Source organism: Petaurus breviceps, unplaced genomic scaffold (assembly GCF_028583685.1).
Source record: "Petaurus breviceps papuanus isolate PSGF00001 unplaced genomic scaffold, PetGlider_PUasm1.0 175, whole genome shotgun sequence".
NCBI classification, from domain to species: Eukaryota; Metazoa; Chordata; class Mammalia; order Diprotodontia; family Petauridae; genus Petaurus; species Petaurus breviceps.
The window spans coordinates 26,074,391-26,101,520 of NW_027185764.1; the positions used below are offsets into that span (position 1 = coordinate 26,074,391).

At 39.1% G+C, this 27,130-nt stretch overlaps 1 long non-coding RNA gene across 1 annotated transcript in view; it reads right to left on the reverse strand.

The window, feature by feature from the left end:
- Positions 1-8,373: 8,373 nt before the first annotated feature.
- LOC138159076 (uncharacterized) overlaps positions 8,374-27,130 on the reverse strand; it is a 19,348-nt gene continuing 591 nt past the window's right edge. The window contains exons 2-3 of the long non-coding RNA XR_011167798.1: positions 10,424-10,549; positions 8,374-9,692 (exon numbers count right to left, since the gene is read on the reverse strand). This is a non-coding gene — a long non-coding RNA (uncharacterized lncRNA). The remainder of the gene's footprint in view (positions 9,693-10,423; positions 10,550-27,130) is intronic.

Genomic DNA, 27,130 nt, shown 5'->3' on the forward strand with positions numbered 1-27,130 from the left:
AGAGACAGAGAAACAAAGAGACACACACAGAGACAGAGACAGAGAGAAACAGAGACAGAAACAGAGAGACAGAGAATATAGAGAGAAGAGTGGCAAGACCAGAACTTGTGGACACTTCCCTTTAGGGAATGGAAGAAAAAAAATTATGGAGAGGGAGTGGTGGAGGTGTGATGAGAATGATAATAGTGACAAAGCCTTGGAAACTTGTCCCATCAATCCTTTGCTTCACCTCTACCTTCATTCTCTCTATCTTTATATTTATATCCATCTTTCTCTTTATCTCTCTAACTTGATGCCAACAAGCACGATTAGTTCTACTCAACCAAAAACAACACTGAGTTGCTCATACCTGATGTCTAAGACCCTGTACGATTCAGCTCACACTTGTCTTTTTCTTCTTCTTTTATGTTACTCCCCATCATATCCTGTACAAGTCTATTCCAGTTAAACTGGACTTCTAAGTGGTTCTCAACCTGATTCTCCATGTAGGTACTATAGGGTAGAGAAATCTGAACTTGAAATCAGGAAGACTTAATTTTTAATCCTTCCTCAGACTTGCTACTGTGTGATTCTGGGCAAGTCATTTAAGGTATTTTAGTCTCCTCTTTTGTAAAATGGGGATAATGTCAGCCATCTTCTATTGTGAAGATCAAATAAAATAATGTGTGTGAAGGGTTTTGCAAATCTTAAGGTATCATGTAAAAGTTATTATTATTAATATTGTTATTATCATAGGATATGCAAGCTCTCCTCTCGGACTATGCTCTTTTAATTGTACCTTTCAGAATGTCTTTCTTTAGGGCCAAATTCAGGTGTTATTTTCTCCCTGAAATTTTTCCAAATTTCCCCAGTTGGTGTTTTTTCTTTCCTCAAATTACCTAACATCATACTCACTTGACTGCTCTATCCCGTAAAATTTAAGTTCCCTTAATGCAGAGACTGCTATGTCTTTGTATCCCAAGGGAGTAGCATAGTACCTTCTACACACAGGCATGCAGGTTATAGAGTAGGCATTTCACACATGTTTGTTCAATCGTACCCAAAGAAAGAGAAAATACCAAGAAGGAGAAGCCAGTCAAAACGATGAAATGCTGCAGGGAGACAGTTCAAATAAGATAAAGACTGAAAACAAGGTCACTAGGATTGGTGACAGGAATGTCACCAATGACCTCGAAGTTTAAAAAAAAAGTGATGGAGACAAGCCACATGTAAGGAATAGAGAAGCGAGTGGTAGAAAGGAAATGGATACTACCAGTGTAGGCTGCTATTTATAGGGGCATTATTTGGTGACAAACGGGATTAGACAGACGGGGCAATCGCTTGAAGAGAATAGCAGCTTCAAGTGCTATTTTACTTTTCAGATGGGGGAAACTTAAGTATTCTTCTAGGGTCAAGGGGAAGAAGTGAGTAGGGAGTTGGTGATTAAAGATGCATGAGAGGGGATGATTGATGATGGCATGGGGTCATGGAGGTGGAAGGTCATGGGATCATGCAAGCTACCATTGGTCCAAAGTCCTAAGACTTGAGACAATCAGACTCAGGGCACTTAAGAAAACATGAGCATACAACCCAACATACTGATGCCATATTTCTTCAGCATCCTGATGCCCAAGGGATATTTGCCTTTTCCCTGCTGGAAATGGCCTAGTGACCTGTCATCATGGGACATGTCCTTATTGATAACACCTATGAACAACATACACTTATGGCATCATTGTTATGCCATAAACTTTGTGGGCTTATAAAAATTGTGCTGGTAGATTTGAAAACAGTACATAGCATCTGTTTAATGACTAGGGTCTGATTATGTAGCAGAGGGCTGTCGTGTAAATTGTGGAGCAATGAGGGCTGAGTCTTATCCATGAATAGAAAAATCAGGGGATGAGGAAGGAATGCTAGCTTTCCTCAGGATATGTCTCCCAGTCTTCAATTAGCATCTGGCTGGAGGCCAGAGGGCAGAACAAGTTCTTAGTGAAAGGAGAATTGATGATGGGAAAGTTTCTTCCCCCTCCCTCATAGACCTCCAAAGAAATACTTTATATCACCCAGTGTGAGGCATCAGGATGACTGAGATTATTGAAAATATTAACTGATTTTTTTTCCATAACCCCAAATCTATCACTCCCAAAGCCCCATAGGTAGTGAGTTCTTGTCCTGTAAAATAACTAGAAGGTAGGTTATTGAGGTCTATAGGCCCATCTTTGAGGGTGCTTTTGGGAAGGTAGGCAACAAAAAAATGGTTGCTAGGCAACTTTATTAAGGCTTTGTAGTGGTGGAAAGAATGATTTCAACAGCAAAAAAGTCAGGAATTTCAAGAGCCCCTCTGAGGCAAAAGCTGACAAATATAGATTACACCCTGGTATCTAAATCTGAAAGCAGAAATGTACAGGTTGGATTGAACAACTGGATTCACTCATATTGGAGCCTGTGCCCTTAGATTAGGTGAAGGCATTGTGCTGTAAGGCACCAGCTGAATCAGTCCTACAACCTGCATGATATACTTGGCCTCTGTCTCTGAAGACAAGGAAGCCTCAAAGTCCCGGGGCCAAAATCAATCAGAGCTCTGGAATATTATCAGCTGGACTCCACCGTATGGTCCAACTTAGGCTGTGTGTCTCATGTCTCCAATCTGCGTCTTAATGTAAATTGGTTTATGTGTATGTCATCCCCAGGGCATAAGCTTCTACAGTCCAGATGGCAAGGTGGCTTGAGTGGAGAAAACATATGGTGGGCCATAGCCCTCCTTCACAGGACTGGGATAAATACATTACTCTGAAAAACAAATTCTGCAATAGGGTCCAGGTCAGGAGCTGACAGCAGTGTCTATGGGAGAGCAGAAGGGGAAGAACTGTCTAAAGAGAAACATTATCAAAATGTTGATCATAGAAGAGAGTGAATGAAAGGAAAACCTTTAGTGGGAACAAGGGGAGGGAATGTAGTATGATGTTGGTGTACAAAGAGACCCAAGTTTGGAGATGGAATGCTTGAACTTGAGTTCCATGTCTGCTCCTTCCTACCAGTGAAACCTTGAGCAAGGAAGGCATTTCCCCTCTCGGGGCCTTGTTTTCCTCATAAGTGGTTTGGATTAGTGCCTGTATTCTTAACTAGGGGACCATGACCTTGTGCTTTAAAAAAATATACACACACTATACAATTGGTTTCTTTAACAATATTTCGTATTTTCTATTATGCATTTTAAAACATGATTCTTAGACATAATCAACAGACTTCCTCACACTGCCAAAGTGCTACAGGGTACACAAAAATAAAACGAAGACCCCCTGGACTAGATAAGCTCTAACTTTCCTTCCTACTCCATCATTCTATAATTCTTTTCATTGTAAGTAGCAGGCGATGGCAACAGCTTGTGAAATAGCTTTTGTTGCTTAAAAAAAAGTTTCAAAATTTCATTTAAAAAATTTTTGAACTTAGCAAACATCAAATAGAGGGAACATTTCCATTTATGTTGTGGAACAGAAGGAGAGGATTATATGGGAAACTGTGAATCTCTATTTTAGAGAACTTGCTTTTCTTTTAGGCAATAATAAATTACATGTGTAGCTTTTAAGCCTGCCCTGCTTCTCTATGACTCCTTCTGGTCCTCACGTTATCTCATTTTTTTTTCTCAAATAGCTTTTCAATATTTGGCATTCAAGAAGCATTGTTAAATACCTACTATTTGGAAGGCATGGGCTGGGCATTGCAGGGGATCCAAAGACAAATAAGGCATAAAACACTGCTTTTAAGGTGCTTACAATCCAGAAAACATATGGTGAGATTTATTTATAGGGAAGATAGGGCCGTGTGTAGAGGGGAGATGAGTCCAGGTTGAGAAGGAAAGCCATTTTCCTGATCTCTCTTAAGAGGGAGGGACTCATCAGCTTAGCCCACTTTCTACCAAATGCTAGTTACACAAAAGACCATCATCACAAATAGAAATAGTAAGCAAACTAATTTTTCTAAGCAAAATAGCAAATAGGAATTGGATAAATTCAATAGATTAGTGGCAAAGAGTACAAGAATAAATGAGCTCTTCAGTGAGGAGTGAGATAAAAATCTCAGCTTGTTAGAAGAAAGAAAGAAAAAGAAAGGAAAGAAGGAAAGAGAGAGAGAGGAAGAAATAAATAAAGGAAGGAATAAAGAAAGGAAGGAAGAAAGGAAGGAAGGAAGAAAGAAAGAGAGAGAGAGAAAGAAAAAGAAAGAAAGAAAAAGAAAGGAAGGAAGGAAGGAAGAGAAATCTCACATGACAGAGGTTCTCTTTCTGCAGTTGCTAGAATTGGAGAACCTAAAGGTCAGAAAAATGACTGTGTCTTAGAAGGCTACAGCTTGCCTTTTAAAGTCCCCGTCTCTCTCTACTAGGTCCCAGGAGGCCATTTTTTCATGTGTTTCTCTTAAGTGTCTGGAATCAACTGAATGAATTCCTTATGGCAGGTATGCACCATTGCACTTAGCATTCTCTTAGCCAATCAGGAGTTAAATCTTCCTCCATATATTGTTATCCTTTCCACATTGTGGGGGTGAGGGACAAGGTGCCCCCCATGATTTGGAAAATTCACATAAAATTTTTGGCCCTTCCTTTGTACTGAAGAGAAGTCTGAATTTTCCTTTTATGTTTACAGTATCTTGTTGTAAAATTTGGGTTAAGTATTTGGTCATAGGCCCAGTGTCATGTGATGGCCTTTACATATCATCTCTGGCTTCTGTAAAACTCCCCCCAAATTCGCATTTAATTTCTTAAGTCAACCCACAATATATCAAAACCGTGATGGAGAAAGTCACAATGTGGAAGGGATAGCTGTACAGAACATCATGAAAGTCTTTCCTGGGCTCGAGTGGAAGCCAAGCAACATAGGTAATAGTGAGTAATTCCTTTTGGTTGCAGTGTAGGGCATATGAGGGGATACAGCGTAAGATAAAGATGTAAAGGTAGGTCAGAGCAAGATGGAGAATATTTGGGCATCTTTTTTCCTGCTTTTCCTATGTTCACTAGAAACGAATTGTGGAAGAAATAAAGGGGTAATAGGACTGCAGAGGATAAACATACTTTATAGGATTGTGTGTAAAATCAGGAAGTATTATGAAAGTACAAAGGGTTAATAGTAACATGGGTAAATGCAGCCATCACAAGTTACAAATCATCCACAAAATGACATCTTCTTTCCTTTGCATCTAGGTGGCACAGCGAATGAAAATAGAGAAATCCATAAGGCATAGCTTTGACTGCTTCCTAACTATGTGACCCGAGGCAAATCACCAAGCCTCCATCTGCCTCAGTTTTCTCAACTGTAAAAAGGGAATAAAAATAGGACTTACTGTGAGAACCAAAGGTACCATTAATAAAGTGCTTAGTACAGTTCCTAGGACACAGTTGGTGCTTAATGAATGCTCCTTCACTTCCCTTTGTTGTCTTGTTTGCTTTCATCCTCAAGAACTTTTTTGTGATCCAATTGAAAACATGGGTCATATGCATGGAAAAGATGTTATTTGATGAACTGTGGTTAAGATTTGAAACACAAAGCTTGTTATCTACATGCTTATAACTTGCATGAATTATGAATTGTTCTTATGAGATCCCAAAGTACCAACTTGGTAGAATAATTGTGATGAAACCAGCCTTAATGTGTCTTTTCTGGCTGTGATAGTTTCATTAGCCATTTTTTTTGGAGGGGGAAAGGCAAGGCAATTGGGGTTAAGTGACTTGCCCAAGGTCTCACATCTAGTAAGTGTGTCAAGTGTCTGAGGCAAGATATGCACTCAAGTCCTCCTGACTCCAGGGCCGGTGCTCTATTCACTGCACCTCCTAGACGCCCCCATTAGCCATCTTAATGTATCCATCTTCCTGTCTCTTCTTTGCTCTAAGCTGACTCCCTCATCTGTAAAATGGGGAGAACAACATCTGCACTCTTTACCTCACTGGATTGTTGAGTAGGTTGTAAAGTGTAAAATGGAAGTATGTGTGAATTATCATTACTCTCCCAATAGAGTTATAACAACAGTAACAATGACAATGACCATGGTGATGATGATGGTGACAATGGTGATGATCATGATGGCGGCAGTGTGGTATAATGGGTACAGTGTTGGAGTTGGGAAGACCTAAGCTGGAATCCTGCCTAAGATTCTTACTACTTAGGTGACTTTGGGTAACTTAACCTCTGTGAATCTTATTTACAAAATTCAGGGGTTGGATTTGATCTTCTACATTCCCTTCAACTCTATAATCCAGTGATTACAAAGACCTGTTTTTAATAGTTAAGTTTTATAAGCAGTTTGACATAAAGAAAATATAATCTATGTAGCACTTTGGCATTGACAAAATCCTTTTGCGTGGAGGAGCATAAGTCATTGTCCTCCAGCCTCTCAGACTTCAAAATGGAATAGCTGAGGGAGTGAGGTTGTAAGCAGTACAAGGGGTACATGGCACAGTCCTCAATTTATCTTCATAGGGTTTGTCAAACCTTACCAACTCAGAGAGATGGCACATTTGAAGTGAGTGCCAATGTTAATGCTGTTTTTTTTTTGTTTGTATGTTTCACAGGAATAAAGGATCTAGAACTGAATGGAATCTAGTCCAACCCTGTTATCTTACAGAAGAGTAATCAGAGGCCTGGAAATATAAATGAATTTACCAGTAATACACTTTTTTAGGAAGGAGGACTCCTGGGATTTGAACCTAGGTCCCTTGACTCCCAATTAGTGGAAATCAATCAATAAATGAATAAACATTTATTGAGTACCTGTTATGTCCCTTTAAGGAGCTTTTAATTTAGCAAGGGCTGATAATATATGCATACATAGGTATCTATAGAAGTGATTAAAAATAAATATAAAGTTTTTTGTGGGGGAGAGGACACAGAGTTGAGCTTTTAGTAGAAGCTTGGAATTCTGAGAACTGGAGGTGAGAAGAGAAAATGTTTTTACCTCTCTGCCATGAATCAAATTGTTTTATGAAAGAGAGCCATAAAAAAAATGAAGCGTCATTGGTGGACTGGAAACAAGGGCAGGAAGTGGAAAGAATACCCAGGTTTTCTGCATGGAGATTAGTTGAAGGGAGAATATGCCATAACACAAAGTCTGCTGGTTTCCCAAAACCAAGTTTACATGGGGTAACAAGAAACAGAGACTTGATAATAATCCTGTGAGTTGGGGCAGTATAAATAAATTGTTAATTCAGGGACTAAAAATTTACTTGGATAGAGAATAATTGCCAAGGCTAAAGCTATATGGCAATGGCTTCTCCACAATTCTTGGATTAGATCAGAAATTGGCCCATAGAAATAAAGCTTCAGTTAGAGCTGTGCTTTAAAAGAAGGCAAAGTGGTCTAGTAGAAAGTGCCTTGGATTTGGAGTGAAAGGATCTAGCTTCAAATCTTAACTCTGGTATTTATTTCCTGTGTGATTTGGAAAAAGTCACAATGTCTCTGGCACTCAGTTTGCTCAAATGTAAAATGAAGGAATGGACTTGATGGAAGGTCCCTTTCCTGCCCTAAATCTATGATTATACTTAGCAGCATCTCAGTGCCAATCTCAACTTCTCTGCTACTTCCTTTCCTCTAGCATTCTCTTGTAAAGAATTCTTCCCTAAATTCTCTACAGAAGAACCGCTCCATGGACTTGAGACCTTCTCATGGTGCTTTTAATGTCTCAAGAATACCAATATTTCAATAGCTTTTATCTATTGTGTCTCACTCTCCTTACACCTCCTGTTCCAGTCACACAAACTTACCCTTTCTTTTTTGTTGGGGGGGGGGGAGAATTTTTTTTAATTAATCTTTTTTTTTTTTTAAAGCAATCAGGGTTAAGTAACTTGCTCAAGGTTACATGGCCAGTTATTTCTGGTTGTGGTGCTAAGTATCTGAGCCCAGATTTGATCCCCAGGTCATCTCGACACTGGAGCCAGTGCTCTTACTCGCTGTGCTACCTGGCCGCCCCAAATTAATCTTTTTTTATATCACCAGAATTCTTCCCAGTATTTCTTGCTTTCCACCTCCTGAAGAGCTAACTCATATAACAAATGACATTTTTAAATAAAAAGAGGAAAGAGGGTTTAAAAAAAGATTAGTAAAACTGATGACTACATTGAAAAAGTCTGGAAATGTTCACTCTGTCACACCTATGGACCTTTTGTCCCTCCCCACCTCCCAAAAGAATGGAGTTGGAGGTATCTTCTCCTTTCTGTTCTTTGTGGCTATGCTTCCTTTGTTGTAATTCTGTCATTTGCAGCAATGTCTGATTCTTCGTGACACCATTTTTTTTTTGGCAAAGATACTGGAGTGGTTTGCTATTTCCTTCTTCAATTCATATTCTTTTTTTGACATATGAAGAACTTAGGCAAACAGGGTCAAGTGACTTGTCCAGGGTCACGCAACTAGTAAGTGTCTGAGGCCAGATCTGAACTCAGGAAGATGAGTCTTCCCGTGCACTCTATTCACTGTATCACTCAGCTGCCATTTTTACATAATCATTGTCATTTTGTAGCATTTACTCTCCATTGTTTTGTGATTGTTCTTTCCATTTCATTGCCTATGGTCATGGTCTAGATTTTCCTGACTGCTTACTTTATTTTACATCAGATCATGAAATCTTTCCATGTTTTTCTGAATTCATCATATTGTCATTTCTTACAACACAGTATTCAGTTTTGTCCTTCCATGTACCATAATTTATTTATCCATTTCCCAATTGATAGATATTTTGTTTCCAGCATTTTGCTACCAACCTCCTCCCAAACAAAAAAAACAACCCCAAACAAAAAAAGACACATCCTTTTGGCAACCCTTTTTGTCCTTCCAGAGTACAAATTACTGTTGGTCTTTTGCTGCAGTTTACTTGGACCCACTGCGCTTCTTTCTGCTGCTCTCTGAGTCACCACCAATTTTGATTCTTCTGGGACTGGGGTGCTCTATTGGCATGAAATGGGAAGACTTCGGTGGAGGATTTTCTCCAACAGGTGACATCTTTACAGTCACGTCACTAGCTGCAAAGTGAAGTGATGATAAGATGCCACTGAATCCTATTCTTTCTTGTTGTTGTTGTTTTTAATAAGCATTTAAATTGACTGGAGAAAATTCTGCTTTCCTTAGAAATGGTGCTTACCAAGCACATGTTAAAATAATACAAGATTCTATGAGCAGACACAAGTGTGGAGATAACCAGTTGGATTCCAACAAAGCACCGAACAGAAATTCAAGCTCCCCTAAGTTATTGGTCTTAAATATGATGCTAAAAGACATTATCGAGGACATGTATTACTGGAAAAAGTCTGGGGCTATTCAAGACTGAGAGACAGGGGTAGCTAGGTGGTGCAGTGAATAGAACACCAGCCCTGGAGTAAGGAGGACCAGAGTTCAAATCCGACCTCAGACACCTAATACTTGCTAGTCATGTGACCTTGGGCAAGTCACTTAACCCCAATTGCCCTGCCCTCCCCCTCCAAAAAGCAAAAAAAAAAATACTGAGAGACAACAGAAGAGTCACAAAGAATGACATGGGCTGAGTTGAAACAGAAAGCTTCCTCATGGATGGCAGCTTTTTCCAAAGGCTTCTAATCCTGGATCACATCCTGAGAGCTCCTAGTCTATGAGGCTATCCTGTATTCTCCACCAGGCAAAGCCACAATCATTTGACAGATCATAGATTCATTGAGCAGGAAAGGACCTTAGAGACCATCCAGTCCAAGAAAGTATTTTAACCTGCACTGAAAATAAAAATAAGAGGTATTGATAAGAGCTCAATTTATATAGTGCTTTAAGGCTTGCAAAGAGTTTTACATACATTATGGCATTTGAAAAAAAATGAAGCAGATTTAAAAACCCATATGACCAGGTGGTGGCACCCAGATGGAGGAACAGAAAATTGAATTGTTAGCCCATCAATACATGGATTTTGGACAGGTGGTGCAGATAGATAAGGAGGTGGACCTTCAATCAAAAAGGAAGAAGAGGCCAGACTGGGTGGCACTTGGGAAACTGTGCAGCATTTTCAGTAAACTCCTACATTGTTCAATGCAACAAAAGCCTATCTTGTTGACATCAGTAGTCTCCTACCCATGTCATAGGCTAAGAATCATGGAACAAAATTAAATAATACCCAATCAAAGATAAAATGGAAGATGGGCTATTATCTGGAGGAAGGTAGATTATACAGATGGTCAGTTTGCACAGTTTGGTACTGAAAAATTATAGTGGTCACAGTTTTTTGGGGTGGAAAAAATTTAAACAATGCAAATAATAATTAATAATCATAATAATTACAACTAACATTTATATAGCCCTTACCAGATGCCAAGCACTGTGCTAAGTGCTCTATGGTCATTGTCTTATTTGATTCTCCAACAACCCTGGGAGGTAGGTGCTATTATCATATGCATTTTATAGATGAGGAAACTAAGGCAAGCAGAGGTTAAGTGAACTGATAGTGTCACCTGGTTTGTATGTGTTGGAGGTCAAATTTGAACCTAGGCCTTCCTGACTCCAGGCGCAGTGCTCTATTCACTGTGTCACCTAGCACTTCCAAGTTGTGCTCACTTGGGATGTTGACAGTCTTCCATCTAAAGATAGAAAGAATTCCAGGATAAGTTCTTTATCCATCTCACAGTTATTTCCTGACTGAGTTTCAAAGAAGAAACTATCAATGTGGGTACATCTCCTTGGATTGAGAAAGCTCAGATTCTTAGAAATTGTGTAAATGTTTTATTTCAGTAACTTATGACTCTGATTGCCAAGGGGAATTTTTCTTTTCTTTTCTTAAGAGGATGGAGAAAAAAAGGAGGGGGTACAGCTAGGTTGCACAGTGGATAGACACTTATTTGCTGTGTGACCCTGGGCAGGTTACTTAGCTCTGATTGCCTCCCCCGCAAAAGTCACTTAACTTCTTAGTGTCCTAGATCAGAGGTTCCCAAAAAATCATGGCATTTTGCCCCTACCCATTCTTTACCTCCATGACCCCCAGCATAGCCTGAATCAGATTAAAATGTAATTGAGAAATATTTAATAAATAAAATACAATAAAACATGAATAATATTACATTATAAAACTAACTTAATATATAGCCTGCAGGAATCCTTATGTATGGATTAGTGCCTTCTCCCCTCTTCCCCCAACTCCTTTCTATTTGAGTTAAACACCACTGGAGAGTGGTATTTACAGGCAACACTCTAGGAAAGGGGTTCTTAATCTGGAGTCCATGAACTTTTTTTTTAATACTTCAATAACTGTACTTTAATACAATTGTTTTTTTTTTTAGTATCCTTATGTACTTAAATTTATTATTCTGAAAAAGGACCCTTGGGCTTCATGCCAAAGAAGACTAGGTCACAGAATAGGTGAAGAACCCTTGCTCTAGGACTCTAAATCACCTGACATCTAGGAAATTACTGGGCCAGATCCAAATTTAAGGATGGAGTTAAGGCTTCATTTCCACAGGTACTGATTTTCATAACCCCAAGGAAGGCAAATGTCTCAGCTTTTGGAAGACTTGGCCAGGGAGGACTTGCCACTATAAAGGTAGGATTAGAGGAAGTAATAGCTGAGCTGTGCTCACTACAGGGAAGAGCCATCTGGCCCTACCTAGGGGGTAAAGGCTTCCTCTTGTCTCATTATCTCATGAATTGACTCCATTTGGTTGGGGTGTAATTGCCCACATTCTTCTTCTGGCAGAACAATGAAGCGAAAAAGGATGATTGTAGACAACTTCTTGGGTCTTCCATAGTGAAAATGAAGGTTTTTTTTTTTTTCATCAGAAGGTAGCAAAAGCCCAAATGATTTTTTTTTAGCTTCTATAGACTTAGGCAGGTAGGGAGAAGGGAAGTTGTGATCCATCATCTTAATCCCTTTGTAAAGTACTTTGTCTGATAATTCACAGACTCAAAGTATTTTCCTGACCTTTAGTTAATGAGGAAACTGGTTTCTTGTTTTGCTTCTGGCTACTTAGAAGACATCTTTCTCTTGACAGCTCTTGCTAGGGCAGAGTAAGTGGGACTTTCCAATGGAGCAGGAGAATGAGTGTTTGAAAATTTTTTAAAAAAATTCCTTGTTTTGATAGGGCATGACTTCACCAAAGATATATCCCCAGCATTTTTTCAAAGAATAATCGCTTCAACATGATTAATGATGCCTACAGCCACTAGTCTCCCTTCCTGCGGTGAAATGCTGAACTTTTGTGCATGTCTGGGTTTGTAGGAGGGTGTGCTCCAAATCCCAGCAAGAGATGATAGTTTCCCATGCAGTTCAGACAGTTGTGTTATTGTTCCAAATATCTGACCCAGGGGAAGAGCCAGGCTACGGAATAGGACCATCTCCCCAGCAGGGAGAGCTTTGCTCCAATTACAGAAGGGAATTGAAGTTGTTTATTCTTCCTTAAGATGCCCAACAACAGAGCAGCCCAGCCAGCATGAGCCTAATCCTCGGTCTCTCCCTTTCTCTCTCTCTCCCTTTCCTTTCGTGGTGGTGCTACAGGTTTAAGAACAATTGCAGCAGAGCCTTTGAAAGCAGGTGGAATTACGGGAGAACGGCAATGGAGAACAAAGGAATTTGCTTCACTGGCTCCACAGGAGAGTCAAGATCCCGTGGGTGCTAAAGGATTTGCTTGGGATTGGACACCTCAATGTAAGGATTTTGTGCTCCTCTGATGGCAAGATCCCTAGCAGCTGGTGCACTTTCCTCCTCACTAATGGTCCTGAAAGGACACAGGCCTCTTTCTATCGACATGACAAGGATAGAATAAGGGGGGAAGAGTTTGATTCCTCTTTTTTCTTCATAGTGGGTTCACTTGACACCTTTACCTTAAATTATGTTGGCAAATGTCACCTGCAATAATGACTTTTCTTCCTGCAAACACAAATTAAGTATGTCATCTCACCACAGGCAGGTTTATTTAGAAAAAAAATATTCATATCTGTTGTTTTTACAGCATCTTCCAAATATATCCCTTCCCCCACCCTCTCTCCAAGAGCCATGTAACAAAGACTGAAAAATAAGCAGTTCAGCAAAACTAATTGATCAACCAGATCTGCCAGTTTATAGCAGTTCAGCTTTTGACATCTATTTCATGAGCTACAGAAGACAATGCCTCCTTTCCTTTCTTCCTCCCACTATCTTTATCTTTCTTTTTCGGTCCAGACCCTGGAATTCATTAGTGTGGCAACTCCCTTCACTGATGGAGTGTCAATCATTGGGGAATTACAGCCTCAGAGAGTTGCCTGAGGCTTTGAGAGGTTGTGACTTGTCCTTGGTCACAAACCTAGTAGATATCAGAGGGAGTACTTGAACCCAGGACTCTCTGAAACCAACACTGGTTCTCTGTCCACTGTGCCATGCTGATTTTCCTAGAGAGGGGAAATCTAATGTGAGAAGCTGACATTAAGTTTCCCCATCATTCATTGAGAGAATGGAGGGCCCAATCCCACTCAACCTCAATAATAAGGTTTGATCAGTAATGAGATTTTGTATTCTTGAGGGAGATAAGTGCCTGGCATAAATGCCTTTTAATAGATTAGAAAGCACAGTGCAGAAAAGAGGGAAAGAGGGAAAGGAGATGATGAATCTGAGACCTAACCCTCCGTCCGTCTGATTTTTTTCCCCAATTATAGACCACAGTCACGTAACCTCCATGGGTTTCATTTTCTTCAACAGTAAAATCAGGAGTGCAATTTTTGCCCATCTACAAGAACAGTCTGAGGAACTACTGAAGATGGCAATCAGGAAACCTCAAGCCAATACTGTCCTGTTGCCATCTTTTTTTTTAAATGAAAATCATTGGAGAGACAAAGAAGCTAGAAACATCTTCTCTGGAACAAATTCTTGAGTTACATTGTATAAAAGAGGCCCTCAGTTTGCAGAACTATCTAAGTATCAGTTATATTAGAAATTGTAAGCAATTTTGGGCACTTTGCCCAAGAGGTTTGAGCCAGAGGAACTGATCTTTATTTTAACAGGCAGAACACCTGCCTGGGAAAGCAGGAGACGCAGGTTCCCTTCCCATGATGCCCTCTCCATGTGAAATAATCTATTAGCTGCTATGTCTGTCTGTTTATTTAGGAACAAGTATGCTGACAATTGGCTTCCGACTATAAAATCTGGTCTTGGGGGAGAAAATGATTAATTGCCTGTTTTAAGGAGAGGAGAAAGAGACAGAGAGAAAGAGTGTGTGAGTGTGTGTGTGTGTGTGTGTGTGTGTGTGTGAGAGAGTGTGTGTGAGATGATAGGCACTGTTGGTTTATATGTGTATAAGCTCCTATGGTGAGGTAAACCAGTGACTAGAATATCATTCTGAAATGTGCAAGTCGAGTTTGAATAAACATCAAAGGCACAGGATAGTAATCACTTTTGAGTTACAGAACTGGAAATGAAAAATTTTACAGACTAAATCCTTCCTCAGATTTCCGATGTTCCTACATACACTTGGGAGAGGAGGATCTTTCCAGGGCATCTATATGAGGAAGAGAGTTGTCTGTGTCAGAGGTACACACAATAGGATATAAGCAGCACATTTCCTTTACCAGAAATTGACGGCTATAAATCTCTTGAGGTATGTTTACCCCCTGTTACTTCAACACCTTTTTTGCTCAAGCACGATCATAAAACATCTATGGGAGGTGGTAAAAATCTTTTAAAGTTTCTCTTAATGAATGTTTTTGAATTGTTGCTGCATGAGCCAGGATGATAAGGACATAGAGTGAGTCCGCCCTTGTGAGAATTCAGACTATCTGGGACAGAGGTGACAGAAGGTCAGTTGATGTCATCCAACCTTCATAATGGAAGCAGCAGGTAGTATTTAGCAGCAGACTAAAAATATAAGGGTTGTATTATGGATACATGTTTGGACTTGACCTGCAAGTACTCACTTGTCAACCCTAAGGAGATGCTTAAAAAACAAAACAAAACAAAAACAAAAAAATCAATCCAAACTAACAATACTGTGTTAAAACAAACCTTATTTTCAGAGACTGGCCAGGCAGGCGGTGTGATGTCCCCAAGAGCCAGCCATAAGAGGGTGTAAACAGATTTTTGTCTTGGTGGGGCAGTGAGTCTGCTCATTTGTCTTTCATTCTATTTACTCTTTATGTGCAAATGAAAGTTTTGTAAGATTCTGGGTCTCTTTAGTTATTTATTTTTTGGGGGGGGGCACTTTTAAATATTAAGTTCAATATGTCACCCTCTGGTCATAAAGCTAGGCTGCTACCACTCATTGTTGCTTATTAGGCAGCATATATTAAATGTATACTGTACCAAAATGTCCTCAGCTGACATTTATCAACACTCCCATCAGATAGGCTGCAACTCTCTCTGACACCATTGCTTCTGCATCTGTCGTTCTGCTTGTCAATGAGGTACTATCTCCTTTCCGTTGTATCCATTTCCTCCCCAGATATCAAATCCCAGGAATGACAGCTCTGAACTCCAGCCAAGGCATATTGATTAAATATTCACTTCCTTCTTGCGGAAACTTGTTTATACTTAACAGAATAAAACAACCCGTCAAGAGGTACCTGAAGTGAGCTGCCAAATGTCAACTTTGGTTTGAGGTTGTAAAGCAAGGGGAACAGCCATTGAACACTCGAATTTGGGCTTTGACATTCTTATTAAATTAGGATTTCTTGAGAAGCAGAGTTATTCAGTAGAGGCAACGGGGCACTGGGGTAAGAGCACTGAGCTAAGAGCCAGAACCAGATGAGAGTTCTAGGTAGGTGACATTTCCTAAGCCAGTTAACCAACCCGGATCTGAGTTTCCTTATCTGCTAAGTGAGTGGCTTGTATTAGGTAAAATTTAAAGTTCCCTTTGGCTCGGAAATACTACAAGTCTATCAATAAAATAGAAGAGCATGATGTGGCAAATTTCAATATATTTGAATTTTTTCATCAATTACGGGAGTATATATTTGAGGTGACCTGCTTGTTTTTTCCCCAAATGCTTTATTAACTTCTGATTTACATCATTCATTTCTGCCAGATTTTGAGTTACAAATTTTCTCCCCGTTTTTCCCCTACCCACTGCCCCCAAATAGCAGTCTCACAATATATCCCCTCCTCCAATCTGCTCTCTCCCATATTTTCTCCCATACCCCCTTCGACTTTTCCAGTAGGGCACGGTGGATCTCTGTGCCCCAGTGCCTGTATATCTTATTTCCCAATTACATGTAAAATAGTATTGATAATAGTACACACACACACACACACACACACACACACACACACATATATATATATATATACACATACATATTTGAATATTTGATTTTAAAACTTTGAATTCCAGATTCATCATTCCCTTCCTTCTCTGTCACCCACTCTTACTGGGAAGATAAGCAGTTCAGTATAAGATGTACCTGTGTGGCTAATGCAAAACAATAACATAGTAGATATATTGTAAAAGACTGACTATATTTCCCTCCCTCCTATCCCACCTCCCACTTGTTCTATTCTCTACTTTGATCCCGTCCCTTTTCAAAAGTGGATGCTTCCAACGTCCCTCCCCCTAGCCGGCCCTCCCTTCCATCATGCCCCCTCTCATCCCCTTCCCCCCCTACTCTCCTGGAGGGTGAGATACCCTATTTAGTGTGTATTTCATTCCCTCCTCAAGCCAAATTCAATGGGAATAAGGTTGACCCATTCCCTCTTGCCTTCCTATTCTTCTCCTCCATTGTAACCATTTCCCCTTGCCTCTTCTGTATGAGATAGTTTACCCCATTCTGTCTCTCCCCATCTCCTCTCATTATATTCCTCTCTCACCACTTAATTTCACCTTTTAAGTATCATCTCTTCCTGTTAAATTGTTCCTGTACCTTCTATCTATGTATACCTGTAAACATATATACACATTCACATATGTATTCATATGCCCATTTACCCTCATATATAGAAATATATATATGTATATATATATATATTTCTATTCCCTACTGAGAAAAGTTTTATAAGTTACAATTATTGTTTTTCCATGTATGAACATTAATAGTTCAACTTTGATAAGTTCCTTATGATTTCTTTTCCCTGTTTACCTTCTCATGCTTCTCTTGCTTCTTGTATCTGAATGTCAAATTTTCTGTTCAACTGTGGTTTTTTCAGCAAGAATGCTTGAAAGTCCTCTATTCAACTGAATGACCATATTTTTCTCTGAAACATGATACTCAGTTTTGCTGGGTAGGTGACCCTTGGTTTTAATCCCAGCTCCTTTGACCTTGGGAATATCATATTCTAAGCCCTTTGATCCCTCAGTGTAGAAGCTGCCAGATCCTGGGTTATCCTGATTATGTTTCCACAATATTCAAATTGTTTCTTCCTGGCTGCTTGTAATATTCTCTCCTTAATCTGGGAATTCTGGAACTTAGCTATAATATTCCTAGGAATTTTCTTTTTGGGATCTTTTTCTGCAGGTGATTGGTGGATTCTTTCAACCTCGATTTTGTCCTCTGGTTCTAAAACATCAGGGCAGTTTTCTTTGAGAACTTCCTGGAGGACAATTTCTAGGTTCTTACTTTGATCATGGCTTTCAGGTAGTCCAATGATTTTTAAATTATCTCTCCTGAATCTATTTTCCAGGTCAGTGGTTTTTCCCATGAGATATTTCACATTGCCTTCTATTCTTTCATTTGTTTGGATCTGTTTAACAGCATCTTGATTTCTCATAAAGTCATTAGCTTCCATTTTCTCCAGTCCAATTCTGAATCCATGATTCTCCTCATTGAGCTTTTGAGATTCTTTTTCCATCTGGCAAATTTGGCTTTTTAAGGCATTCTTCTCCTCATTGCCTTTTTGAGCCTCTTTTGCCATTTGAGTCAGTCTGTTTTTTACAGTGTTATTTTCCTTAGTCAGACTGTTGACTCTCATTTCATAATTTTCTTGCATTGTTCTCATTTCTCTTCCCAGTTTTTCCTCCACTTCTCTTATCTGCTTCTTAAGGTCCTCTATGGCCTATAATCAGCTCGTATTTTCCTTTGAAGCTTTTGGTGCAGGAGTTCTGACTTCACTGTCTTCCTCCTATTCCACGCTTTGCTCCTTTTTGTCCCCAAAATAGGAGTCTAATGTTGGAATCTTCTGTCTGCTTTGTTTCCTTTGCCTGGTCATGTCGCCCCTCAGTCACTTGACCCCTGGGCTTTTTGCCACAGTAGGACTCTGCCACCAGACAAGGGAGCTTTTGTCCCAAATCCTGGGTTTTTCTCAGTTGCTGTAGGTATTTGATGGGTACCCTCTCTGAGGTCTTCACATGCTCTGGGAAGCTGGACCCACACCCCAGGACCTCTACCCTAGACTGCAATCCAGATCCAAGCAGGTCAAAGCAAGAGCGATTACCCCTCAGACTTGGTGCCTACACTCTGCAGGCCAGGAGCTGAATCTGCCACGTGGCACTGTCTGGCTGTTCTGGCACCTCAGTGGCTTCTTGCCCAGGGGGCAATAGCCATGCACTCCCACTTACTGGTCCCAAAGTCCAGACTGCACTGACCTCTCACTTTGTCCTTCGCATCTGTGTGTTGATAAATTAGGAAATGGCCACAGCTGCTGCTCATCTGGAGTCCCTCAGGCAGGGCTGGTCAGGCCCGCCCTGGGGCTAAAGCCTCACCATGGGGCTGGGCTCAGCTCCCAGAGCACTAAGCTGGCTGATTCTTGCTGGCCTGCTGGGCTGTCCTCAGCAGGTGGTTAGCTTCTCTGTGTAATTTTGTTGGTTCTGCAGCTCCAAAGTTTGTTTAGATTCCCCTTTTACATGGATTGGGGAAGGTGGAAGCAGGAACAGCAGGGAGGTCCTGCTTCTACTCTGCCATCTTGGCCTATATGTGTATTTTTATGGGAGCAGATTAAAAAAGATAGATAAATCAAGTAGAATGGAAGAAAAATTGTTCTGCAATGTAACCTAGTTTTCTTCAAATTACTTTTGCCCTATAGATTCCTATGCCTTATAAAATATATTCAGATTTTCAAAATTTTATTATTAAAATAATAACTAATATTTATATAGCACTTATGTATGAAACTTGTCCTAAGCCCTTTAAAATTATTAACTCATATGATTCTCACAACAATCCTGGAAGGTAGGTACTATTATTGTCCCCAGTTTACAGATGAGGAAACCAAAGCAAACAAGAGTTAAGTGATTTGCCCAGGGTCACTCAGGAAGTATCTGAGGCTGGATTTGAACTCAGCCTGAAGCTAAAACCAGCACTCTCTCCATCAAGCTACCTAGCTGTTTAATCTTCAGAGAGAAGCTGACCAGAAAATAGAACTTACAAGTTCTTGAAATATCAAATCTGATTCATTGGTTTCTGCCATAAGGAAGAAGAGGTTGTGAAATTAGAAAATGAACTCATGGTGAGCCAGTGACTCATGATAGAAAAACTTCAGAGGAAGAACTAAAAGCCATGACAGTGGATGTTTTAAGTTTGTTCAAAGTTTACTAAATACATTCGTGTGTGTGTTCAACTCACATCACTCAAACTTGCTTTCAGGTAGAAAAAGAAAATCAAATTCAGGGGGCTGCTAGGTGGCACAGTGAATAGAGCACTGGCCCTGGAGTCAGGAGGATCTGAGTTCAAATTTGACCTCGGACACTTAACACAAAACTGGCCATGTGACTTTAGGCAAGTCACTTAACCCTAATTGCCCCTCAAAAAAAAACCCAAGCAATTTCCCATGTGGCTTCTCTTTGCATACTATTTAGAAGCAGATAACTAAATTTTTTTGTCACCAGGAATAATGGTGAAATAGGAACTGTTCATGAAAATAGCCATCTCTTCCTTATTAATTAAATTAAGTCTAGACATATCAAATAAGAGATTTATCATCTGGACTATTATGGTAAGGTGGACAGCCTCCCATGCTGTAGATATACAGTTCATTCACCCTTCACTGCCACCATCCAAGTATAAAAAGCAGGTAATCTCCTTACTTAGTTGCCTCTCCTGTCCTCCCCCACCTTCTAAAATGGGATCTCTTTGTTCTACCTGGTCCATCGTAATCTATTCCACACAGTTGGTTAAAATGTGTAGCTAAACCTAACTGTAGTGAGAAGAAATTTTGGTAAAGATCACAGTTGAGTGCCCTTACCACTCACTGCACCCCACTGCCTCTCCTCAACACCTCCAGAGACTTAAATTTGCTCCTCAAGAGATTTAAATTTTAGTACAACTTTTTTGGCTCACGGGAGTTAATGAGATATAGTTCAAATATGGTTGATTTTGCTCTGCAGGTTGGCACAAGTGAACATTCAGAAAACAAATCTCATCTAACTGCTGCTGGTTTTTACTTCCCACTAGTACCTCACCCTTAGGGTTAGAGATACTCAGGGCTAACTCATCCTACTTCCGTGTACCAATCACAGATCAAGGTACTGTCTTTACTTTTTTTTTTTTGCTTTTGGATGAGTAAGATTCTTTCCTCTTAGGTGCCAAATACCTGTTTGGTTTGGTTTCTACAACTGCAAGACCAACCACCTCCCTCACCGATGGAAGGATATCTTCATGGTTCCTCCTTAGAATCTTATTTTTTCCTTATTTCTTCTCTCTAGCTTTTGACAAAGACTTTCTGGAGTCCTCCATACCTACATTCTGGATTGAAATGTAAGGATTATTTTGTATTCAATTTCCCTTGGTCTACAGCATAGTACAGTGGAAAGAATATTGGCTCTTTTTACCATGCCAGACTTTATCCCTCTACTACGGCAGAAAGCTGATTCTCAGTAGACACCTCTTTGATACGCACTGAGAATCTTTAAGGTTTTTGCTTAATCTTATAGGACTTTAAGGGATTGACTTGGTGCTTCTCTTCCTTTCTCGTTAAAAAAAGTTAAAATTTGATTTATTTTTTAAAATAAAAAGATCTTTAAAATCTTTTCTTTTTAGTTCCAAATTCTATTCTGCCTCTTCTCCCTGATCTACCCAATGAGAAGGAAAGAAAAACTAAACCTACTACAAATGTACATAGTCATACGAAACAAATTTCCTGATTAGCATGTTAATAAAAGGAAAGAAAGGGAAAAATACAGACTCTTTGCCCCCCCCCCCCCCCCCCCCCCTCTTTGTCCCCCCCTTCTTTATCTGGAGGTGGATAATATTTTTCGTCATGACTCTTTTGGAATTGTGGCAATCATTGTGCTGTTTAGAGTTACTAAGTCTTTCAAAGTTGGTTATCTTTATAATATTGCTCTTCCTATGTAGTTTTTTTTTTCCTCCTGGTTCTTTTCACTTAACTTTTTCACCAGTTAAAATAAAATAGGTCTTCCCAGATTTTTCTGAAACTGTCCCCCTCATCAAGTCCTATAACCCAATAGTATTCCATCATAATTATAGACCGTAACCTGTTTAGCCATTCACCAATTGATGGACATCTCTTCAGTTTCCAATTCTTTGCCAACACAAAAACGATTACTATAAATGTTATTGTACATATAGGAACATTTCTTCTTTTTAAAAAATTCATCTTAGGATAAAATCCTTTAATAACTTTTTGGGTACAATTCCAGATTGTTCTCAAAAACGGTTGTATCAGTTCATAGTTCCAACAATGAATTAGTGTCCCAATTTTTTCCACATCCCCTCCAACATTTATCTCTTTCATCTTTAATAATTTTAGTCAATCTGATAAGTGTAAAATGATTTCTCAAGGTTGTTTGAATTTGCATTTCTCTACTAAATAATGATTTAGAGTATTTTTTCATATGACTATAAATTGTCTTGATTTCTTCATTGGAAAACTGCCTGTTCATATCCTTTGACCACTTGTCAATTGGGGGAATGACTTATATTCTTTTTAAAAATATTTTTTATTTTTTGCTTTTTATGGAGGGGAGAGAGCAGGGCAATTGGGGTTAAGTGACTTGCCCAAGGTCACATGGCTAGTAACTGTTAAGTGTCTGAGGCTGTATTTGAACTCAAGTCCTCCTGATTCCAGGGCTGGTGCTCTATTCACTGTGCCACCCAGCTGCCCCTAATGACTGATATTCTTATAGATTTTACACAATTCTTTGTGCATTTGAGATATGATAAACATTTATATATAAAAGGAAACTGAGACCCAGAGCAACTTGAAGTCTTCCACTGCCTTCTCACACCCACCCCCCGCCCCCGCACACATGGTAGAACAGAATTTGAATTTAGGCTCTTGCATTCTAAAGCCTGTACTCTACTCACAATGCCCTGCTGCATTGGCATAATGGACTCCTTAGAGAAGAGAGGGAAAAATACAGGCTGGTTTGAGCCAAACATAATTCCAGTCAAATCTATCATGCATTCCCACAATTTGCAACTTTTGAAATGACATATGCACACACACTGAATGGGCAGAGAGAGTGGAAAATAATAGAAAGAAACTATTTTAAGTTTTGTACCATAGTATATATTATATATAGGTTTTAAAATACAGTTTTGTATTCTTGGTAATAATTCAAATAACTTCAAGGAGATGTGAAACTATATGTCACAATAATGAAAATGCTAGAAAATATTAATAAAACATTTAAAAACCCAAAAGAAAGAAAAAAAGTTCAGAAAGGGACATACTCAGGGAAGTTTTTTTTATTATATCATTAAGTTTAATATATAGTTATAATATATATAAGTTTAATATATAGTTTAATAAAATAATTTATTACAATCTTATTAATATATAAACCAATATTAACATAAAATAAAATATTATAGCATACACAGATATTTATAGCCTATCAAAAGAAACATAATAATAAAATTGTTTAGTTTTTTTGGCGCAAAGTTTTTGAAAACATGGCTAGTCATAATTTTTTTTTTAAAACTACTCATCAGTTCTTTTTCTTTTATTAATCTTTGCCTCCCATTAACACTCTCCATTCCCCTATTAAACAAATTAAAAAAAAACACCTTTATGAATACATGTATAGTCTGACAAAACAAATTCTCACATTGACTGTGTACAAAAATGTTTTCTCATTTTGAGTTCATTGCTTTTCCGGCAGGATGGGAGAAATGTGTTCCATCTTTATTTATTTATTTATTTTTGATTAATGGATTATCATTGTTATCAAGTTGTTTCCTCCATAATGTTGTCATCATTATATAGAATCTATCTACTAGTTTTGCTCACTTTCTTTGCTCTGAATCAGTTCATAGAACTCTTCCCAGTTTCCTCTGAAATTGTCTATTTCACTATTTCTTATGCCTATATTATGTTATCTTATGTTATGTTATATTTATTATGATATATTATATTCATCTGCCACAATTAGTTTAACCATTCTCCCAAAGGAGTTTGCCCACCTTGGTTTCTAATTTTTAGCTACCACAAAAAAGAACTACTATGAATATTTTTGTACATCTAGTTCTTTTTTTCCTCTTTGTTTTTTTTTTGTGGGGGGATGTGGGGTGTGTGGGATATAAGCCTAAGTAAGTGGTATAGCAGAATCAAAGGGTATGCACAGTTTAGTAACTCTGGGGGCATAGTTCCAAACCACTTCCCAGAATGGCTAGACAATTCACAGCTCCACAAACAGTGCATAGTGAACCCATTTTCCTACAACCCCTCCATCATTTGTCACCTTTCTCTTTATTAATCTTGGCCAATATAAGAGGTATGAGGTACAGCCTCAAAGTTGTTTTAATTTGTATTCCTCTATTAATGATTTGGAGCATTTTTTTCCATACAGTTGTGGATAGCTTGGATGTTTTCCTTTGTAAATTGCCTGTTCGTATCCTTTGACATTTTATCTATTGGAAAAAGAAAACAAACAACACTATTTCATATATAATTCTCTTTTTCTATTTGTGCTTTAAAATGTTTGTGTTTAGTAGTAATGTTGTCCACAATAAGAACTATTTTTAAAAGAAAAAAATGGCTTAAGGGATGTCATTCAGGAAATGCATATCAGAAAAGAAGGTGGTTCAGTCATTTAGTGAGAACAAGAGGCAGTAGTTGGACAGACTGAATGTTTCAACACTATCCATGGAATGTAAAATGACCCAGGAAGACCTCCAACACTTTAGTGGGTGAGACAGCACAGAGCAGTGGGTAGAACTCTAAACTAGGAGTCAGGAACACCTGGGTTCAGAGTCTACCTCACATACTTACAAGTTCTATTGCCCATGGCACTTAGTCACTTAATGTCAGTATGCCTCAGTTTTCTCATCTGTAAAATACAAGTTTTGGACTTGATGATCTCTAAGGACCCATCCAGCTCTAAATCTGTGCTCCCATCATCCATAGTTCAATGTGAACACATGATGACAAGGTATGTGTTAGTTACCGTGTGCCCCAGTAAGACAGACAAGTATCCGCATTGAAGAAATCATCAGTCCACTGAAGAATAAAATTATAATATGACATATGAAGATGATAATTATAATAACTAACATTTATATTACGATTACTTTGTGCCAGGCCCTGGGCTAAGGCACTTTCCAAAGATTATCTGATTTGACCCTCACAACAATCCTGGGATATAGGGGCTATTATTATCACCATTTTATAGTTGAGGAAATTGAGCCAGACAGAGATTAAGTGACTTGTCTAGGGTCCCAGAGCTAGTAAGTGTTTGAGGCCAGATTTAAACTTGGGGCTTCCTGACTCCAGGCCTGGCACTCCACCCACTATGCCACCTAAAAGAAAGGTAGCATTATACTGGGAATGAACTAATAAAGCAGAGCTACTAGCCAGTGAGATATTTTTAAGAGTAGTGATCATCACATATGCTGGCTATGCAGCCTTTGGCCCTGAAAGAAAACAAGGTCATTGACAAGCAAGCATTTGGAATGAAATGAAAAATATTCCCTACAGCACTTTGTTTTTCCTCATTTTCTTCCTAATACATGTGTAGTCATGTGGTTGTTGAGATGAAAGCCTAGAGAAAATTTTTTTCAGACTGACAGTTTCTAAAATTCTGTGTAATTACACAAGCCAGCAAAAACTCAGTAGCCTAGTTACTTTAATAGTCCAGGATGAGCTGTTGTTAAAAAGAAAAAAAAATCCAGTTCTTTGGAGAGGATATGCTTTTCTCATAAGCAGCAGCCAGTGGGTTTTTATGGTTCATACTGAAGGTCCATGAATCATTTCTAAAAATATGATCACTGAGGGAACAAAATGACCCAATCCTATAGCTTCAAGGTGGGAAAAACTCTTAAGTACACGTGAGAGAAAAGGCCTTGGAAATCCCAGTGGACCACAAGCTGGCAGGTAATATAGTTGTATTTTGCAAGGTACTGCAGGAGATGGGGGATCAGGGAAGTAGTCTTTCCACAACTTTTGGCATCCTCAACAGGGCCCTGCACACTTTCCATTCATTTGTTGGCTATTTTCTTTTTGCAAATTAGACTTTATTCATGAAGCCATTGCCAATCTTTCTAATATGTTTTCCATGGCACAGTAATATACTAAATAAACGAAGTGGAAAAAAAGTAGGTCACAAATAGAACAGTTTTCTTTCCATCCTGCTGAAGTCACCTACTCTTTTAAAAAAAATTTACACATATGAAAACATGTATTGATGACTTCTCCTGTATTCAGTTTCAGAACTCCCATAGACCTTGGAGACCACCTAGTCTCCTTCTCCCCACTCACATGACAACCACTTTAGTTCACACCCTCATCACCTCTCACCATATTGTTGTTCAGTCACGTCTGACTCTTTGTGACTCCAAGGAACATAGCATGTCACGCCGTTCCATCCTCAACTATCTCCCGAAGTCTATCCAAGCTCATGTTCATTGCTTCCATGACCCTATCTATTCATCTTATCCTCTGCCATACCCTTTTCCTTCTGCTTTCAATCTCTCCCCACACCAGAATCTTTTCTAATGAGTCCTGTCTTCTCATTATGTGGCCAAAGTATTTAAGCTTCAGCTTCAGTATTTGACCTTCCAGTGAATAATCTGAATTATTTTCTTTAAGTATTGACTATTTGATCTCCTTGCTGTCCAAGGGACTCTCAAAAATCTTCTCACAATTCAAAAGCATTGATTTTCACCATGACTGTTAACAGTAGTCCCCTGATTGGTCTCCCTGTCTCCAATCCCTTCATGCATCAATCTAGCCTTGATACAGCTGCTGCCATTCCTGAAAGGAAGGATCTCATTACTCCACCCTCTTGCTTGACAAGCTTCAATGGTTCTGCCTTTATCAAAAACAAATACCTCTGGCATTTCAATCCCTTCACAATCTCTTTATTCCCTCTATGATCTGTACAAACTAGCCTCCTTGCAGTTCCCAGTTCAGGACATTCCATCAAGTGCTTCTGTACCTCTGTAAAGATTGTCTCCCATTCCTGGAATACTCTCCCTCCTCACCTCCCCCCTTGCAATCCTCAAATCCCTTCAAGATTCACCTCAGACATCATGACCTCTTATGTGAGGTCTTTTTCTGATCTCCTTACTTGTTAGTGTTCTTGCCCCACATCACAAAACTATCTTTTAAAAAATATCTACTTTTCTATACACTTGTAGATTTTGCAATTCCTGATAGAGTGGAAACCCCTTGAGGGCCAGGATAGTGTTATCTTGTTTCTTTGTGTCCCCCCAGTACTTCAACACAGTGTCTAGTACCTAGGAAATACTTAACAATGCATATCAGCTTGAATTGAATTCTTCCATTCTCTCTCTCTCTCTCTCTCTCTCTCTCTCTCTCTCTCTCTCTCTCTGTCTCTTTCTCTGTCTTTGTCACCTCATCAACTCCCATATGAGTTTAAATGTCATCTCTATTCAGTAATGCCCAAATCTATAAATCCAACACCAATCTCTCCTTAGCTCCAGTTCTTCATCACCAATTGCCTTTTGGGCATTTCCAACTGAATATCCTACAAGCATCTCAAACTCAACATGTTCAAAACAGAACTCCCCAGCATTTCCCCTAAATCTACCCCTCTCTGAAGCTTTCCTGTTTCTGTGGAGGGCACCACCATGACACAAGTCACTCAGGTTCACAAATATCCAATCAATTTTCAAGTCCTTTTGTTTCCACCTCCATAACACCTTTTGTCTCAGCTCCCTTCCATCCCAGGCCTCCACCTTTGTTCAGGTCTCCATCAACAACAGCCTGACTTTCACTAGCTTCTAGTTAGACTTCCTGCTTCAATTCTCTCTCCCTTCCTTCCTTTCAGTCTGTTCTTCACACAACTTCAAAAGAAGTTTTCCTAAACAGAAAGTTAGATAATGTTGGATCCCTACTTAATAAACTCTAGTGAATT